Here is a 15,624-nt window from a genome sequence, read left to right as displayed (position 1 = left end):
GGTTGATTACCTCACTGTACACTTCAATACAGCAATGATGGAGGATTTAGATCAAGTGGCTCCATTCAAAATAAAACAATCGAGATTTATCGAATCAAAATCTTGGTTCAACGCTGAACTTAATAACCAGAGGCGACAACTCAGACATGCGGAAAGGAAATGGAGACAGAACCCCTCAACAATGCATCTAGCTCTACTTAGAACTGCAAGGTTGTCACATAAGAAGCACATTGTCAGAGAAAAAGCCTCTTTATTTGCAACCAACTTTACCAGGCTATGAATAGACCTAGGGAGCTCTTCAGCCTTGTTAAAAGACATACCACCCTCACATCCCAATATGACATAACAGCCACCAATGAGCGATGTGAAGAAATTGACAGCTTTTTCTCTGTTTAAGTCGCAAAAATTGATCAATCCTTCATCCAAGTATTAAATCTGCCTTCCCTCTTAACCTGCCCCACTATGCTCACTAATGGTAAACTGGACCTAAATTACACTAAGTACAACCATGATCTCACCCAACTGAAAAACGATGCTAATTGGTCTGACTTCAAACTCATGACAGAAAAAGAAGTCTTCAACATGATTGGGAACCTAAAGCCTATTTCCCACACTGCGGATTTCCTTCCTTCCACAATAGTACAAAATCTAAACCACAACATTACTACGTTCTGGACAAACATCATCAACTCATCTCTCGCCTCTGGCTGTATACCAGACTCCCTCCAACTAGGACAAATAACAGCCATACTAAAAAAAACAGGGGCAGACCCTAAAGATCTCAACAACCTCAGACCTATCTCCAACCTGTCGTTCCTAGTCAAAACTATGGAAAAGTGCATTCTCCAACAACTTAACCATCATATAGGTGATTTCCACCTCTGTGATACTTTCCAATCAGGATAGAGACAAGGCTGTAGCACAGAAAATGCCATGCTCAATATTTCAGATGCTATTCACAAAGCCTTAGATAAAGTTGAAGCATGTCTTCTCATCCTTCTTGACCTATCAGCGGCATTCTACACTGTAACTCACTCAGCTTTACTTAAGATGCACTCTGATATTAATGGCACAGGAACAAAATGGTTCACATCTTTGCCTCAACACCGATCGCAATAAATTAAAATCATCTCCTGTCTCTCCAAGCTCACATGAGTCAGTCTTGGTGTATCCTAAGGCTCAATTCTCTCCCCTTCCTTCTTCAATCTCTTCCAGGAACCCCTTAAAATCATCCTGAAGCAAGCAGTGGTAAAATATCACCTTTAAGCAGATGACACACAACTCTACGACTAAATTAAATCACCCAGTGACGTCCTACAACTTAATGCCACACTAACCAAGATACAAACTTGGTTTAATTCGAACCACTTAAAGTTGAACCAGAATAAAACTGAATTAATACTGTTCTCACCTAAAAGTAAGAAACAAAAAAGGGTGCTGTCGGTCTGTAAAGCCTTCATTCCTCAGCATGTTAGTGATGTTTCTCACTATCTCTTTGTTAAGGAACAGAAGTGGATTTTTAAATTAAATTGTGTCACTGGAGGGTTGAACGACGAGATTCCGTGGGTCCAAATCTGAGTTTTTTTTATATATATAATAACTTTGTGACTTCCACGGCCATTCTCTATAAATATGAGTGTTCACTCTATTTAGTCTGTTACTTGGTTTATCCTCAAATATTAACATCAACAGTTTGAGTTCTTGCTGTTCATTGATAACCAATGAGACTTCTGTATACCTACACACACACACACACACACACACTCCCCTTCTCTTGACAGGCATGGTCAGCCTCCGGGTGCCACTCTGGCAGCCCAATAGACCCGATAATGATCGTCTTTAACATCTGTAAATATAGCTGATTGTACGTGTGTGATAACTGTCATTATGAGACGGAGCCATCATATGCATTTAACGATCGACACTGGACTTTTGCCTCATTAACGGCGATTTGGTTATCTTCAACTATCTTTGGAGTTATTCCTATATTTCTTGATGGTGATAACCACGAACACCTCCTGGTGTCTCATTGGGCCACCGGGTGAATACTTGACCCCCCATTGGCCATTTACATAACTAATAGCGAGCGCAGCACTCTCATCGCTTCACGACCATTCAAAGATTGTTTTCCTCAAGTTTTTCGCGTTATGATGAGAGGGAGCCATTAGAGTTTATGACGTTTTTCACTGGTTATCCTTTCCATTAACAGGAATTTGGCTTCTGTAATTTTCCAAGTATTTATCCCGAAGGAAACGACCCTGGACATTTCATTGGGCCACTGGGTAAATACTCTTCTCCGATTGGCCAGCGGCATTACCAATAGCAAGTATACATATTCGCTTTAAACCAACCAAAGGTTGTTTTTCTGCCGACTGGTTAAACGCAAGCGACGCACTAAACGTGTGCCATTCTCTCTCTGGTCCCCCTACATTGAACGACGGGAGCCCAGCACACTCGGCAGATACACGCCGAACGTTGTCATTCCTTAATTAATGTTTCCTCTTTGGTCCGCAAGAGCTATATTTATGCGGGTCTCCCTGTCCGTATAGTTACCTTCCCCTCGACTCAGTAGGGGTGTGAGGTACCGACGGACAGGTGAGTGCGATAGAGGTTAACAGAAAGGAGACATACCTTTGTTCTTCAATTTTGAGTAACAGTTAAAATCTTTACATTGCAATAGGTATATACTTCGAAATTTTGTATTGAAATAGCTATGTATCTCAACTGGAGAACCTCTTCTCCAAGGTTAGTGACTAAAAATATGTAAACTTTCTTCCTTTTTTATAACTTGTACTTGTTCAAACTGAGCAGGTGTTACGCATATTATGGACTTCTTCGTGACCTATTGTAGACACCTATGGACTCACAACATTATGACGCTAGGCGTCAATTTTCTCTGTGAATATGTCACTTACATCGGATGTTGACAAATTGGATTGATGATTGTTTTAACATCGTTTGACCATTGGTTGGTTAGGCAAGCAAGGACTGCTGTTTTTCTGCTTTTCTGCCCACTTTTGAACACCAGGAGATTCATGAAATGGATTTAGATCATACATAAGGTGATGCACTTTTCCCCTTTCTTTAGAGCGGGGCCTCATTACCTGAGTGAGTGCCAGGCGAGGTGAGGCCACTCCCAAGTAAATTTTGGGTGAGTGATTACACAACTTACACAAATTGAGCAATTACTTTTTGGCTGCTATATGTCTCATTACATATATGTTGTTTTCATATCTACATATTTGATATGTGTGTCTGTATTTACTACTTGTGTTTCAGGAGCGTATTTTTTCACAAACCATGACTTCATATCCTACCACCAAGTACATTTACAAATGGTAGATTTATTGCTTCTGCATGGTACGTACTTTTCACAAGTTTCCACAGTTGCAGTAGTGTTATAATATTAGGTCCTGAAGAAAGCCATTTTTTGGCTGAAACATGTCGACCAACTGATCCATCAATGGATGGTAATATTTGTTCTTAACCATCCACACTCTGTTTTTAACCTTGTCACCATGGTGACCGCCTTAATAAAATTAGTCATTAGGCACCATGTTAGTCAATTTTAATCCAACACTTTTCACTAGCACACATTTTCTTTGAGCACTGCAACTTATCACTTCCCACAGCTCATGATACACTGCTGTCTGGCTTTCCATCACTGGTGGATCCTATACTATAGTTTCCTCACAACACCCCATGGTGAGGCACCTAGTAGATACCAGTTTCTATTCCAAAATCTCAGATGATGATGTTCCGCCAATGGGTGGGCTGATGGGTTTTCTTTTCTCAGTTTTTCCTCTCCCTTTGTTACCAATGTCAGTCTATATACACACACTCATCTATTAGAAAACAGACACTCTCTAGCCTTTACAGACCGACAGCACCCTTTTTTGTTTCTTACTAGTTTGATTAGGGGTTAGGGTGTGTGTAGGTCTTAAAACTCTTGTTCCCCTGTAGACCCTCTATCCGCTGTTGTTTTTCCTCACCTAAAAGTAACCACTACCAATTCAAGACTGGCTCAAGAACCTGGATACCATAAATTGCTCCCTCTCCCTGTCCAACTCCGTAAAGTCCTTAGGCATCACACTGGACAAGAACTAGTCAATGAAGGTTTGCATTAAAAATTAAGCCAAATGAACGCTTTACTCACTAAAACACCTCAAGAAAATTAAACCACTCATTCCCCCCAGAATGATTTCAAGACAGTAGTGCAATCCCTAGTCCTCTCTAAACTGGACTATGGGAACAACATCTTCACAGGGAAGTCAAAAATTCAGCTAGCCCCCCTAAGCAGCACGGCTCATAACATGTGTTAAACGTGTTAAACACATCACACTAGCCCTCAAGTTCCTCAACTGGCTTCCCATTGAAGGAAGATGTATTTACAGGACTGCCTGCATCACACACAAAGCCCTTCACACACATACACCCACCCACCTAAACAACAAACAAAAAGAACTCTGAGAAGCTCAAACTCACTTCTTCTCATTCCTCCGCATCTGAAAAGGAAACCCTCCCAATCTTGCTCTTTTTCTGGAAATGCACCCAGGATACGGAACACACTCCCTAGACACCTCCAATGCAACCCCTCCTTTTTCCTTCTTCAAAAGGAACCTGAAAGTCCTTCCGCTCAACAAATACTTTACCATACAAGCCAACTGAACTAAGAGTCAATCACTCACTCTCCCCATGACTAGACAATTTGTGATAATCGGTTATTTGTTTGTTTCAACTATCTAACTGTCATTCACTCCTTTAATTTATGCTGTCTAGCGAGTTATGCTTGCTATTTTATGCATACTATGTTAAGCTACACTATGTTATTTGGTTTTATGTAAAATGCTCTGATACCTTTTGGTATAGCTAGAGCTATATGAAACTTATAAATAAATAGGGGTTAAACCGGTAACATAGTTTCACATCCCTTTAAGAAAGAACGCAGTACATGAAAAGGCAGACATCTGTCTCTGCTCCTGTTCACGTTGGTGATAAAGCCCTTGGCAATATAGTTCTGTAATGAGGTCTGCACCTGTGGGACTAAGTTTGCAGATGCAGGAATGTCATTTCACTGTATTCAGAGAAGCTGTTGTACCTCAAAGATGTGGTTGCACAACTAGACACTACATTTCAGGTTCTGGAAGATTTTGAGGCGCACTCTGGACTGAGCGTAAACAGACAGAAGTCATGTCTGTTTCTGTTGAGACCAGGGTGGGAAGAATGGGGATTTATTGCTGCTAGCACTTACATTGGAGGTCAGCACATTGAAGTACATAGACCTTCGGATCCATGAATTGGAAAAAGACTGGCTGGAGGATAATCCGATGGCTTTGTCAGCCGTGTGGAGCCAGACCGTTCTGAAATGAGCTACCTCTCTTGATTAAGAGTAGGTTGGCTGCTGCTCAAATGGTGCTCCCTGATATCTTTACTATTTTGTAGCCATGGTAAAAGACAAACTCAAGCCTTCTTCGTTTCGGCAGACAAGTTGTTGACAGAGCTTCATTGCAGACACCCGCAACCCAGGCTTTTTCTGGCGAGGGCCCTAGTTGTCAGAGGAAAAGATTCCACCCCTATAAGGAAAGCAAATCACTTAGGTCGAACAATCTCCAACTTCTGTAGGTCTCAAAGTTCACAGACGCCAGGCAAAGGGGCAGATCTGTAAGCCTCCAGATGGCTTATGCTGTGCCTATCTTTGAACAAGAATTAAAAACCTTTCTTTTTGATAAGGTCTAGATTCCGATGTTCTGCTACCGCCTAGTCAGTATCTCTGGCAGTTATCGTCGGTACATCTCTTAGAAAGCAGCTGTGCGTTGTATAAATGTTATCTGATTGATCCCTGAGCTAAGCTACTACCACGTAGAGCTGGCAAGAATCTCTGTTCTGACTCTATTATGCACTTGGCAAGCAAGAGAATATCAGTGAACTATTCTTTTGAAGACTGCCAAGACCTGCTGGGCCACAGTACTGCAATATACCTCAGAGAAGATTGCTTACACACCACGCTTGCCACTGGCATCTATACCAGACTTTGCAAAATAGAGAGGGCACTAGATAGACTACAATGGACACGCAGGAGTAACTACAATTTGGGACCTGTAGTTTGGCCCATGTTATTACAGCAGGCATACCCTTTCCACATTCAGCTAATTCCTGTCTCACAATGCTTTTGTTAGGATCGTACAAGAAATCTGACTGAAGAGCAGGGAAGGCCCACAGGTGCATGCAGTGACGGTGCCGATACAGGAGTTTTGGCAAGGAAACCTGCCAGTCAACTATATATTGCTATGAAAAAAGATGCCTAGCTGGCTTTGCAGTAGTTGTGGGCTACAGACTTGGGCGCTGACTTCTCAACCAGAGGTAGGAAGAGTATACTTGACTACCCCAAAGACGTTTCTCACAATTCCAAGTTTAAACTAATATAATTCATCAATCTGCAAGAGACATACCTCTTGACCAGCAGACCGAGAGGAATGTATCAAGGGGACCCAGACAGATACCCGAGATGCTCAGCTAATGGGGTGGGTCTAATGCAAGTTTTGGCAGTGCAGTGCAATATACACATTTTGGTACTGAGTCGCTCAGTCCATATAGTAACAGTATGGGTACAGTATGTTACAGCATGAATACCCTTCCTGGGGACGGTCTGCTGAGACTCTGTAAGTGCACAAAAACGAACATAAATGATTGTACATGTTCTGACCTTGGACTAATATTGGCCAAAGGAGACTGGCCACTGGCGCTGAAATCACCAAAAGCTCCACTGATCACCTGGTGAAAAAGTGACTTATGTAGGTGGGCAGAGGCCAAACGTGTTGCTTTGTTGAGGCAACAGACTATAGGGGAGGCAGTGAGTACAATCCAATACTGGCAACACTTAACAGGAATAACGAGGAGTGGCCACCCTGAAAGCAGGCTGGAGTTTGAGCTCATATTTAAATATGTGGCAATATTGTTGATGTAACTAATAACACGCAATGCCGCAAAAATCTACACGACCAGTTGGTATTCTTTGACAGTCAATTGAGATACCCAGGACTTGAAAGAGGTAAATGATACTGGATGCAGTAACAGGTCCTGTGAAATTGGTGGGCATTAGCTGAGCTCAGTATACTGCAATAAGGCTTGCACAATGTTTCGTTTGTAGCCAGTTAATTTGAGTTGATGCTAAGCTGCAGGAAAAATGTGTATAAGTGATATGCCAGGAGTAGCACAGCAATGCATACTATTTATTTTTTCTGTTTTTTAAATATAAAATTGGAAAAAAAGGAAAAGAGTAGGAAATGTGAGGTACTTTTCTCTCCACTGGGCGAGCGATATTTGTGCCCATGTCTACAGCCACAACATAAAATTGCAATGCTAACTCATTATATTAAAGCCCACTAGCCCACAGTGTACTCCCGCTTTGACGCCAAGCTTTTCCTAAATTGATTTCCCCATTTTAGGTAACTTTTGGTTAATGTCAGCTATTGGTTTTATGGGCGTCACGGATTTGAGAACACAACTTCCAAAAATGAAAAAACTACGCAATTTTCTTAATTAAAGGTAAGGTTTTGAGATGGTAAGTTCTTGCATCTTTTCCAGATGCTGACTGAATAAAAATAAATAGCATACTCAAGTCTAGTGATAGACCTTCTTATGAAATACAATCATCCTTCTTAACTTTTGTGTAGCGTCTGCATTGCTGCACTCTATACCATTCGATCCACAGGGATAGGAACAATTAGGGTTGATGAACCTTGGCTTTTTAGCAGAACCTAGAGAATTACCCTTTTCACGATATCCCTTCGTTGTCTGAGCCCTTTTTTGACTAGCTAGATCGCTAGCTAGTCAAAAATAAGTTGTTTTCTTCCGAGGTGAAGAATGCCATTCTATTTCTAAAGGAGAGGAACAGTGGCTCAGGTAAAGGGTGGCTCTCTAAGATGGATTCCCTCCCAGACACTTTGGATTACGACATACTGAGGTAAACCAGGGCAAATCCTTCATTGAGAAATTGGCCCAAATTATTCAAATGTCATTCTGTACCGCCGCGCTATGTGCATACATTTGGAATGGAAAGATCCCTACTTTTTGTGCCAAAGAAATAAAAAGCGAATGTCCTGACCTCGGTTTGTCTTTTGACACAAAACTTTCTACCAAGCCTGTGGAAACAGGCCTCCAGGTCTGGCTCCTAGGATCAGTTGAATGATTGATCCACAGTCTCCTCCCCTGCCCTCAACCGGCTGTTTGAGCCTTCCTCACAAACCTGAAAATGCCTAGTAGGTAATTGATTATAATTGATTATAAAGTTAAGGGGGTCTACAACTTAAATACAGAAGTTTCCCTGTTGTCCTGACCTTGTGGACGATAGGGTGGACATTTAGACAAGTTATAGCTTGTGGTGGACTAACAGAAGTTGGACACAAGTGGACTGGAATTCTTTAAGAACTGCTAAATACCACCAGGCTACTCCTGCTACAACTGCCAAAACATAACCAAGAAGTAATTTAGCTTTCTGATATCATTTCTCTGGAGACCTGTAGGACGACTTACGGTAACCAGCAATACCCATTAGAGAAAGACACAACCTTCTCTAATCACATAAGTGAAAAGGAAAATGCTACTTACCAGTATGCATCTGTTCTTGGCATGTAGAGCTGCAGAGTTGCACACTGTGCATAGATCGCCACCTAGTGTTGGGCCCGGATGTTAGCAGTTTGTTGTTGTCCTGAAAAGTTCTTTAGAAGTCACGAGATAGGTGACTCCTCCTTAGGACCACATTGCGCATGGTCATCGGCTCCATCCCCAGATTGTTTTCTCCATTAAGGAAATGATGGAGCTTTTCAAGAAAAAGAAGGATGCCCATGTAATTTGTATCTAATTAACCCCTTCCATGCTGATGACGAACCCCAGCCGTCACGCTCCACGGTGCTCGTGTGCTGATGACGGCTGGGGTTCGTCATGGCCCCGCCCTGTTCGTTTGTTTACCGCACAGCGGCGGAAACGGCCCAGCATGGAAGGGGTTAAGATAATACTGGAACAGACAGGGGTAGTCGGGGAGGCGGATGGGCGTGTGCAACTCTGCAGCTTTACATACCAAGAACAGATGCATACTGGTAAGTAGCATTTTCCGTTCGAGGCATTTGAGCTGCAGATTGCACACTGTGCGTAGATTGTATAGCAGTACCCACTCTTAGCGGAGACCACCCCTATCTGTTGCAGTAGTTTGGAATAATGTTTTGAGAACAGCCTGGCCCACATTAGCTTGTTGTTTTGTTTGCACATCTCCACAATAGTGTTTTGTGAATGTGTGTGGTGTAGACCATATAGCTGCTCTGCAGATGTCATCTAGGGGAATGTTCCCTAAAAAATGCCATTGAAGCCCCTATTTTTCTTGTAGAGTGGGCTTTAGGCAGAACAGATAACATATGTTTAGCTTTGTGGTAACAATTCTGTATGCATTTGACAATCCATCCAGCTATTCCAGATTTTGAAATGGGATTACCCTTGTGTGGTGGTGAGAAAGACACAAAAAGTTGTTTTGTCTTACATAAAGGTTGTGTCCTTTCTATGTAGTATAGCAGTGCTCTTTAGACAACTAATGTGTGAAGAGCTCTTTCTGCTACTGACTGTGGTTGCGAGAAGAAAATGGGCAGTTCCACAGATTGATTGAGATGGAATGGAGAAATGACTTTGGGCAGGAATTTTGGATTAGTACGTAGAACTACCTTATTTTGATGCATTTGCAAGAAGGGTTCCTGGATGGTTAGTGCTTGTAGTTCACTAACTCTCCGCAGAGAAGTAATAGATACTAGGAAAGCAACTTTCCATGTTAAAAATTGTAATTCACATCTGTGTAAAGGTTCAAAGTGAGGTCCCATTAACTGTGTGGGAACAACGTTTAAATTCCACACAGGCGAAGGTGATACTCTGGGAGGAATTATTCTTTTAAGGCCTTCCATAAAAGATTTAATGGCAGGCACTCTGAATAGAGATAGATGTTTCTGTTTTACAGATATGCTGCTATTGCAGCAAGATGTAGTCTAATAGACGTATAGGCTAAGTTACATCTTTGGAGATGCAGTAAGTATCCTATGATGTGTTGAATAGACACATCTAGGGGATTAATATTGTTGTTGTTAGAATATATCACAAATCGTTTCCACTTGGCCACGTAACATGCCCTAGTGGTTGGACGTCTAGCTTCTTTAATGACATTCATGCAGTCTGGAGGAAGGTTCAGATATCCAAATTCTAGGACTTCAGGAGCCAGATCTCAAGGTTGAGCTGAGCTGGGTCCGGGTGTCTGATCTCTCCACGGTTCTGTGTTAAGAGGTGTGGAGACAGGTGCAGTACTACAGGCAGTTGTAGCAGTGTGGTGTAACACGGTTGTCTGGCCCACGTTGGAGCAACTAGGATGAGGGTTAGAGAATGCTGCTGTAATTTGCGTACTACTAGTGGCATGAGTGGTAGAGGTGGAAAAGCGTATGCAAATCTGTTGGACCAATTCATCCATATCGCATTGCGTTTTGACAGTGGGTGTGGATATCTGGCGGCGAAGCTTGGGCATTTTGCATTTTCGTGGGTGGCAAATGGGTCTATTTGAGGTTGTCCCCACATCTGAAAGACTGGTTGAAGAACTTGCATATGAAGTTCCCATTCGTGGGTCTGTTGTGTTTGACGACTTAACAGATCCGCTATAGTATTTTGTACTCCCGGAACATGCTGGGCTAGGAGGAATATGTTTCGAGGTATAGCCCACCTCCATATGTCCTGTGCTAGTTGAGAGAGTTGCAGGGAGTGTGTGCCTCCCTGCTTCTGTATGTAGTACATTGCTGTCATGTTGTCTGTGCGGACTAACAGCTTTGTTTGCTACTTGCTTCTGGAAAGCTTTTAGTGCTAGGAATATTGCTAGTAACTCCAGATGATTGATGTGGAGTATTTTTGTTGTGATGTCCACCTGCCTTGCATGGTGTGTCGCAGTAGGTGGGCTCCCCAGCCGGAGAGCGATGCGTCCGCAGTCAAGATTATCTGAGGAACTGGCTCTAGGAACGGTCGTCCCTTGGAAAGGTTTTTGGTATTTCACCATTGCTGAGAGCGATGAGTCCGATCGTCTACTAACACTAGGTCTGTTAAGTGACCTTGAGCCTGGTTCCATTGACGTGATAAGCACTCTTGTAGCGGACGCATTTGAAGTCTTGCATGGGGTACTATGAAGAGGCAAGAGGCCATCATCCCTATGAGTGTTCATGCTGGGAGGGAGTGTTGTAGCTGAAATGTTATAAGAGTTTGCATGCTGGCTATCCTTGCTAGAGTGGGATAAGCTAGTGCTGTTGAGGTGTTTATTGTGACACCAAGGAACTGTTGTACTTTGGATGGCTGTAGATGAGACTTGGTGTGGTTTATTGTGAACCCCAAGTTGTGGAACAGTTGGATGGTGGCATGAGTGTGTTCCACGCATTGATTGTATGAGCTGGCTTTTATGAGCCAGTCGTCGAGGTACGGAAAGACAAGGATGTGCTGTCTTCGTAGATGCACTGCCACTACTGTTAAGCACTTGGTGAATACTCTTGGTGCTGTTGTGACTCCGAATGGGAGTACTTTGAATGGATAGTGCTGCCCGTCTATTACAAATCTGAGCTACTTCCTGTGAGCCTTGTGAATGGAAATATGGAAGTTTGCGTCCTTGAGATCTAGAGTAGCCAGGAAGTCGTTTTGCAGCAGTAGCGGAAGGATTTGTTGGAGTGTGCCATGTGAAAATGGTCTGACTGTATGTATATGTTTAGCGGTCTGAGGTCTAAAATAGGCCTTAGAGAGCCGTTCTTCTTGGGAATCAGAAAATATAGAGAGTAAACCCCCTTATTTTGTTGGTGCAGAGGAACTGGTTCTATTGCACTTTTTTTCTACCAGGGATACTACTTCTTGCTTTCACAGTGATAGATGTTCTTGTGTCATTGGACGCTGTTTGGGTCGTATGTTTAGGGGGTATATGTTAGTTCTAGACAGTAAACTGACTGAATAATTTGACGCACTCACCTGTCTGATGTGATGTTGATCCAGGCAGGCAGGAATTGTTGAAGTCTTCCACCCACAGGAGTGGAATGTTGGGGGAAGGGGAGGAAAGTCATTGGGTAGGGGTAGAGGCAGAGCGGGAGTTGTTGTTTTTGCCTCTTCCTTTGTTGTTGTTACCCCTGTAACCCCCTCTCTGGTAGCCCTTAGTGAATGTGGATTGACCAGGGGTTTTGTAGGAAGTGGAGGGACTTTCTGAGGAGTAGCCTCTTGTGTTGCCTCTGTATGATGAGCGACAAAAGGAACGTCTGGGAGCTTTGCTGCTGCAAGGCTCCCATAGATTTTGCTGTATCGGTGTCTTTTATCATTTTCTCTAAAGACACGTCAACATTTGGGCCAAATAAATGTGTCTCATCAAATGGCTGATTAAGGATGGAGTTTTGTACCTCAGGTTTAAACCTGAAATACGTAGCCAGGCATGTCTACGTAGTAGGGTGCTGGTATTGATTGCCCTTGAGGCGGTATCTGCAGCGCCTAGGGCACAACGGATGGAAGTATTAGTGATATTTTTACCTACCTGTATAAGTTCATTAGCCCTGTTTTTGTATTTGTCTGGTAGGTGTTACATTATGGACTCTAGTTCATCGTAATCTTGCCAGCAACACTTGGGTGTTGGCAATATGCCAGATGTTAGCTGCTTGTGCCGCTGTTCGCTTGCCGGAGGCGTCATGGAGCTTAGATTCTTTGTCTGGTGGTGAGGACTCACCTGTTGTCTGGGAATTAGCACGTTTACGTGCATTAGACACTGCTAGAGAATCTAATTGTGCTGGACCTTTAATATAAACTGGATCTGCAGGGGCAGCTTTATATTTTTTCTCAATGCGAGGATTGAGGACCCTAGCCCTGACAGGATCCTTAAAAACCTCTGTTGAGTGCTTGATGACACCCTTAAGCATTGGTAAAATGGCAGTGGACTTTTGTGTGTTATCAAAAGTATCTAATAGGAAATTTTCCTCCACTGCATCGGTGTGTAAGTCCACCCCATGATATTGTGCAGCCCTTTGGACTAGTAGGTTAAACCCTATAGTGTCCTCTGGTGGGGAAGGTCTGGAAGGGTATACATCATCTCGAGGGACGTAAGGCACATCAGGGGTGTTGTAATCATCCCATGGATTAGGTGACTGAGGAGGACAATTGGCCCCTAATGGGTCGTGTGCACCCCCACCTATGTCGTCAGAATCTGTGTCTACATCATCATCTGGATTAGTAGATGGCGTAGGTGTATGATGTGGCGGAGGAGGTGTAGGAGGAGGAACAGTATGGGGAGGTGGTGGAGAAGGGACCCTTAATGAAGAGGTTCCAATGTCCTTCTTTGGAGGGGGTGGAGGTGCTGGCGCCTTAAGTGGTCTCTTCTTGGAGCCGAGAGTCAATTGTCAGGTTTTAGGATCCTTTACAAGAGTTTTCTGATTGAGATCCGGTGTAAAAAGTTCTTCTGAGTAGGGCAAACCCTTCGGCGTCAAATTTTTTGGCTTGGTAGGTTTTTTCAGCACCGAGTCGGTAGCTGGTGTCGGGTCTTTTGGCTTAGGAGTGTGCCCTTTTGAAATGTCTTTTACCGTAACCTGTTTTTTCTGTTCCGGGTGTTTTTTCAGCTCCGACGTTTGTGAATCTGGCGCTTTGGGCAGTTTTTTACTCGGCTCCGAATGCGGTTTCGGCATCGATGAGCCGCTGCCAGTCTTCGGCGCCGTGTGCTTAGGTGTCGGAGCAAAGGTCGGCGTAGTAGAGGAAGATGGCTTATTCTTCGGTGCCGGTATAGGTTTGGCACCGGGAATAGGCTGACTCGAGCCACCTGAAAGCTTAGTGGGCTTCGTTGCCGGGCCCGAAGGAAGGGCGTGGGAAGCTGTGTCTCGGTATGCACCTGGGCCCGAAGGTGAGGGTGTGACCGAAGCCTTTTTTGAGGGTGTCGAGGAAGGGTTGGGGTCGACGGTCTAACTTACGACCCGTTGAGCTGGAGTGATGTCTTCGACATCGGCATCTGAGGATCCGATACTCTCTTCGGCGTGTTGGTGTTCTGGCACACAAAAGCCCTCTTCGAAGATGTCGTCGGGGATCGAAGCGGACTAGCGAGCCATAGTTCTCCGGGCTCGTCGGTCCTGAATGGTTTTCTTGGAGCGGAATGAGGCCCACGGCGAACAGTCTTTGGCCTCGTACTCCAGTGAAAGGCAAAGGTTGCACACCTCATGTAGGTCGGTGTGGGGAAACTTCGACCCACATTGAGGACACTTCTTGAATGGCAATCTTTCCATGAGCCAGAAAGCAAGGCCTAGGTAGGCCCGAAGGCCTTCATCGACGACCGAAATCGAAGACTTCTAAGTGGTAGAGAATCGCGTCGATATAGCGCAATCGAGGGTTGCGCGCCGAAGGAAAATCGGTTCCAAACTGGAGCGCAGGAAACACATCCGAGCCTGATGGCGGAAAAAAAACAATCTGGGGATGGAGCCGATGCCCATGCGCAATGTGGTCCTAAGGAGGAGTCACCTATCTTGCGACTTCCAAAGAACTTTTCTGGATAACAACAAACTGCAAACATCCGGGCCTAACACTAGGTGGCGATCTATGAACAGTGTGCAATCTGCAGCTCATATGCCTCGAACAGTAGGTTAGCAGAAGCTCTAATAACCACAGTCGAGGCTGTGGAACCCTGTTCAGCTACAGATATCAGGCATCATCTCTCGGGGTGGCATACACCCTAGAAACACCGAAGAGAGAAACATATTTGAGTGAGGGCCAAAACAATATTGTTTTATATGAAAAATTGACTTAATTATTAGAATTCCTGATAGCCAATTAAATGCCCGAAAGACCTTTCCACTATTAAATTTCAATATATTTTTGTTTGAAACTGATAAACCATTTTGTGGTCTTCTTTCCTTGTCATAATGTTCACAGATAAAAAGTCCCTTATTTCTGCAGATGCCCATTTCCAGTCTGAAAGAACCCCGGGAAAAGTAAAACAAAAACAAGGTGGGTTCAAAGAGTAGAAGTGGGTTCGAAAATAAACCCACAACTATAGTAACCTTGTGTGGATTGACATCTATTTCTTAATTTACCTCAGAGTGGTATTGTCCATTTCTTCTTTTGAGTACTACTCATCTAGTTTTCTACATTGTTTTGTCCCTCCTTCCCTTTTCCTTTTTGCCCCTTCCTTCCATTCTTCACTCCAGGGAATCTCTTTCAGAGCTGCGAGGTTCACCTCCTCTCTCCCAATTATCCTGTCTTCAGTGTCTTTTCTAATCTTAGATCCTTATTTTCCCACCTTCCAATATCAATTTCATGGAGATTTTAGGTCCTCCCCTCCCTATGAGGTTAGTGATGGGTCGGCCGCATTTCAGCAGTGCAGCTTTGTTTTCATATTTGGGCCACACAACCTGCCTTTGAGTCAACGTGAGATTGGAATTCACAGAGGAGGAGTTTCCTCTTTCTTCTTTCTCTTAGCTGTGCGAGTTGAGGTCATTTGGTTTCTCATTTGGGCATGCGTCTGATTTGATTTGATTTATGGATTTGTAAAGCGCAGCGAATGCCCATGGGCGTCTTGGCGCTAAATCAGAGTACTTGACCGAGCTGCTCAACCAGAGCACG

At 43.7% G+C, this 15,624-nt stretch overlaps 1 protein-coding gene across 10 annotated transcripts in view; it reads right to left on the bottom strand.

The window, feature by feature from the left end:
* Positions 1–15,624, bottom strand: part of GPHN (gephyrin) — a 2,075,463-nt gene that overhangs the window by 349,320 nt on the left and 1,710,519 nt on the right. The window lies entirely within an intron of this gene.

This window comes from Lissotriton vulgaris, chromosome 9 (genome assembly GCF_964263255.1).
Source record: "Lissotriton vulgaris chromosome 9, aLisVul1.2, whole genome shotgun sequence".
NCBI lineage: Eukaryota > Metazoa > Chordata > Amphibia > Caudata > Salamandridae > Lissotriton > Lissotriton vulgaris.
Note: the sequence above shows the minus strand (reverse complement) of the source record. Positions and strands in the feature narration are given on the sequence as shown.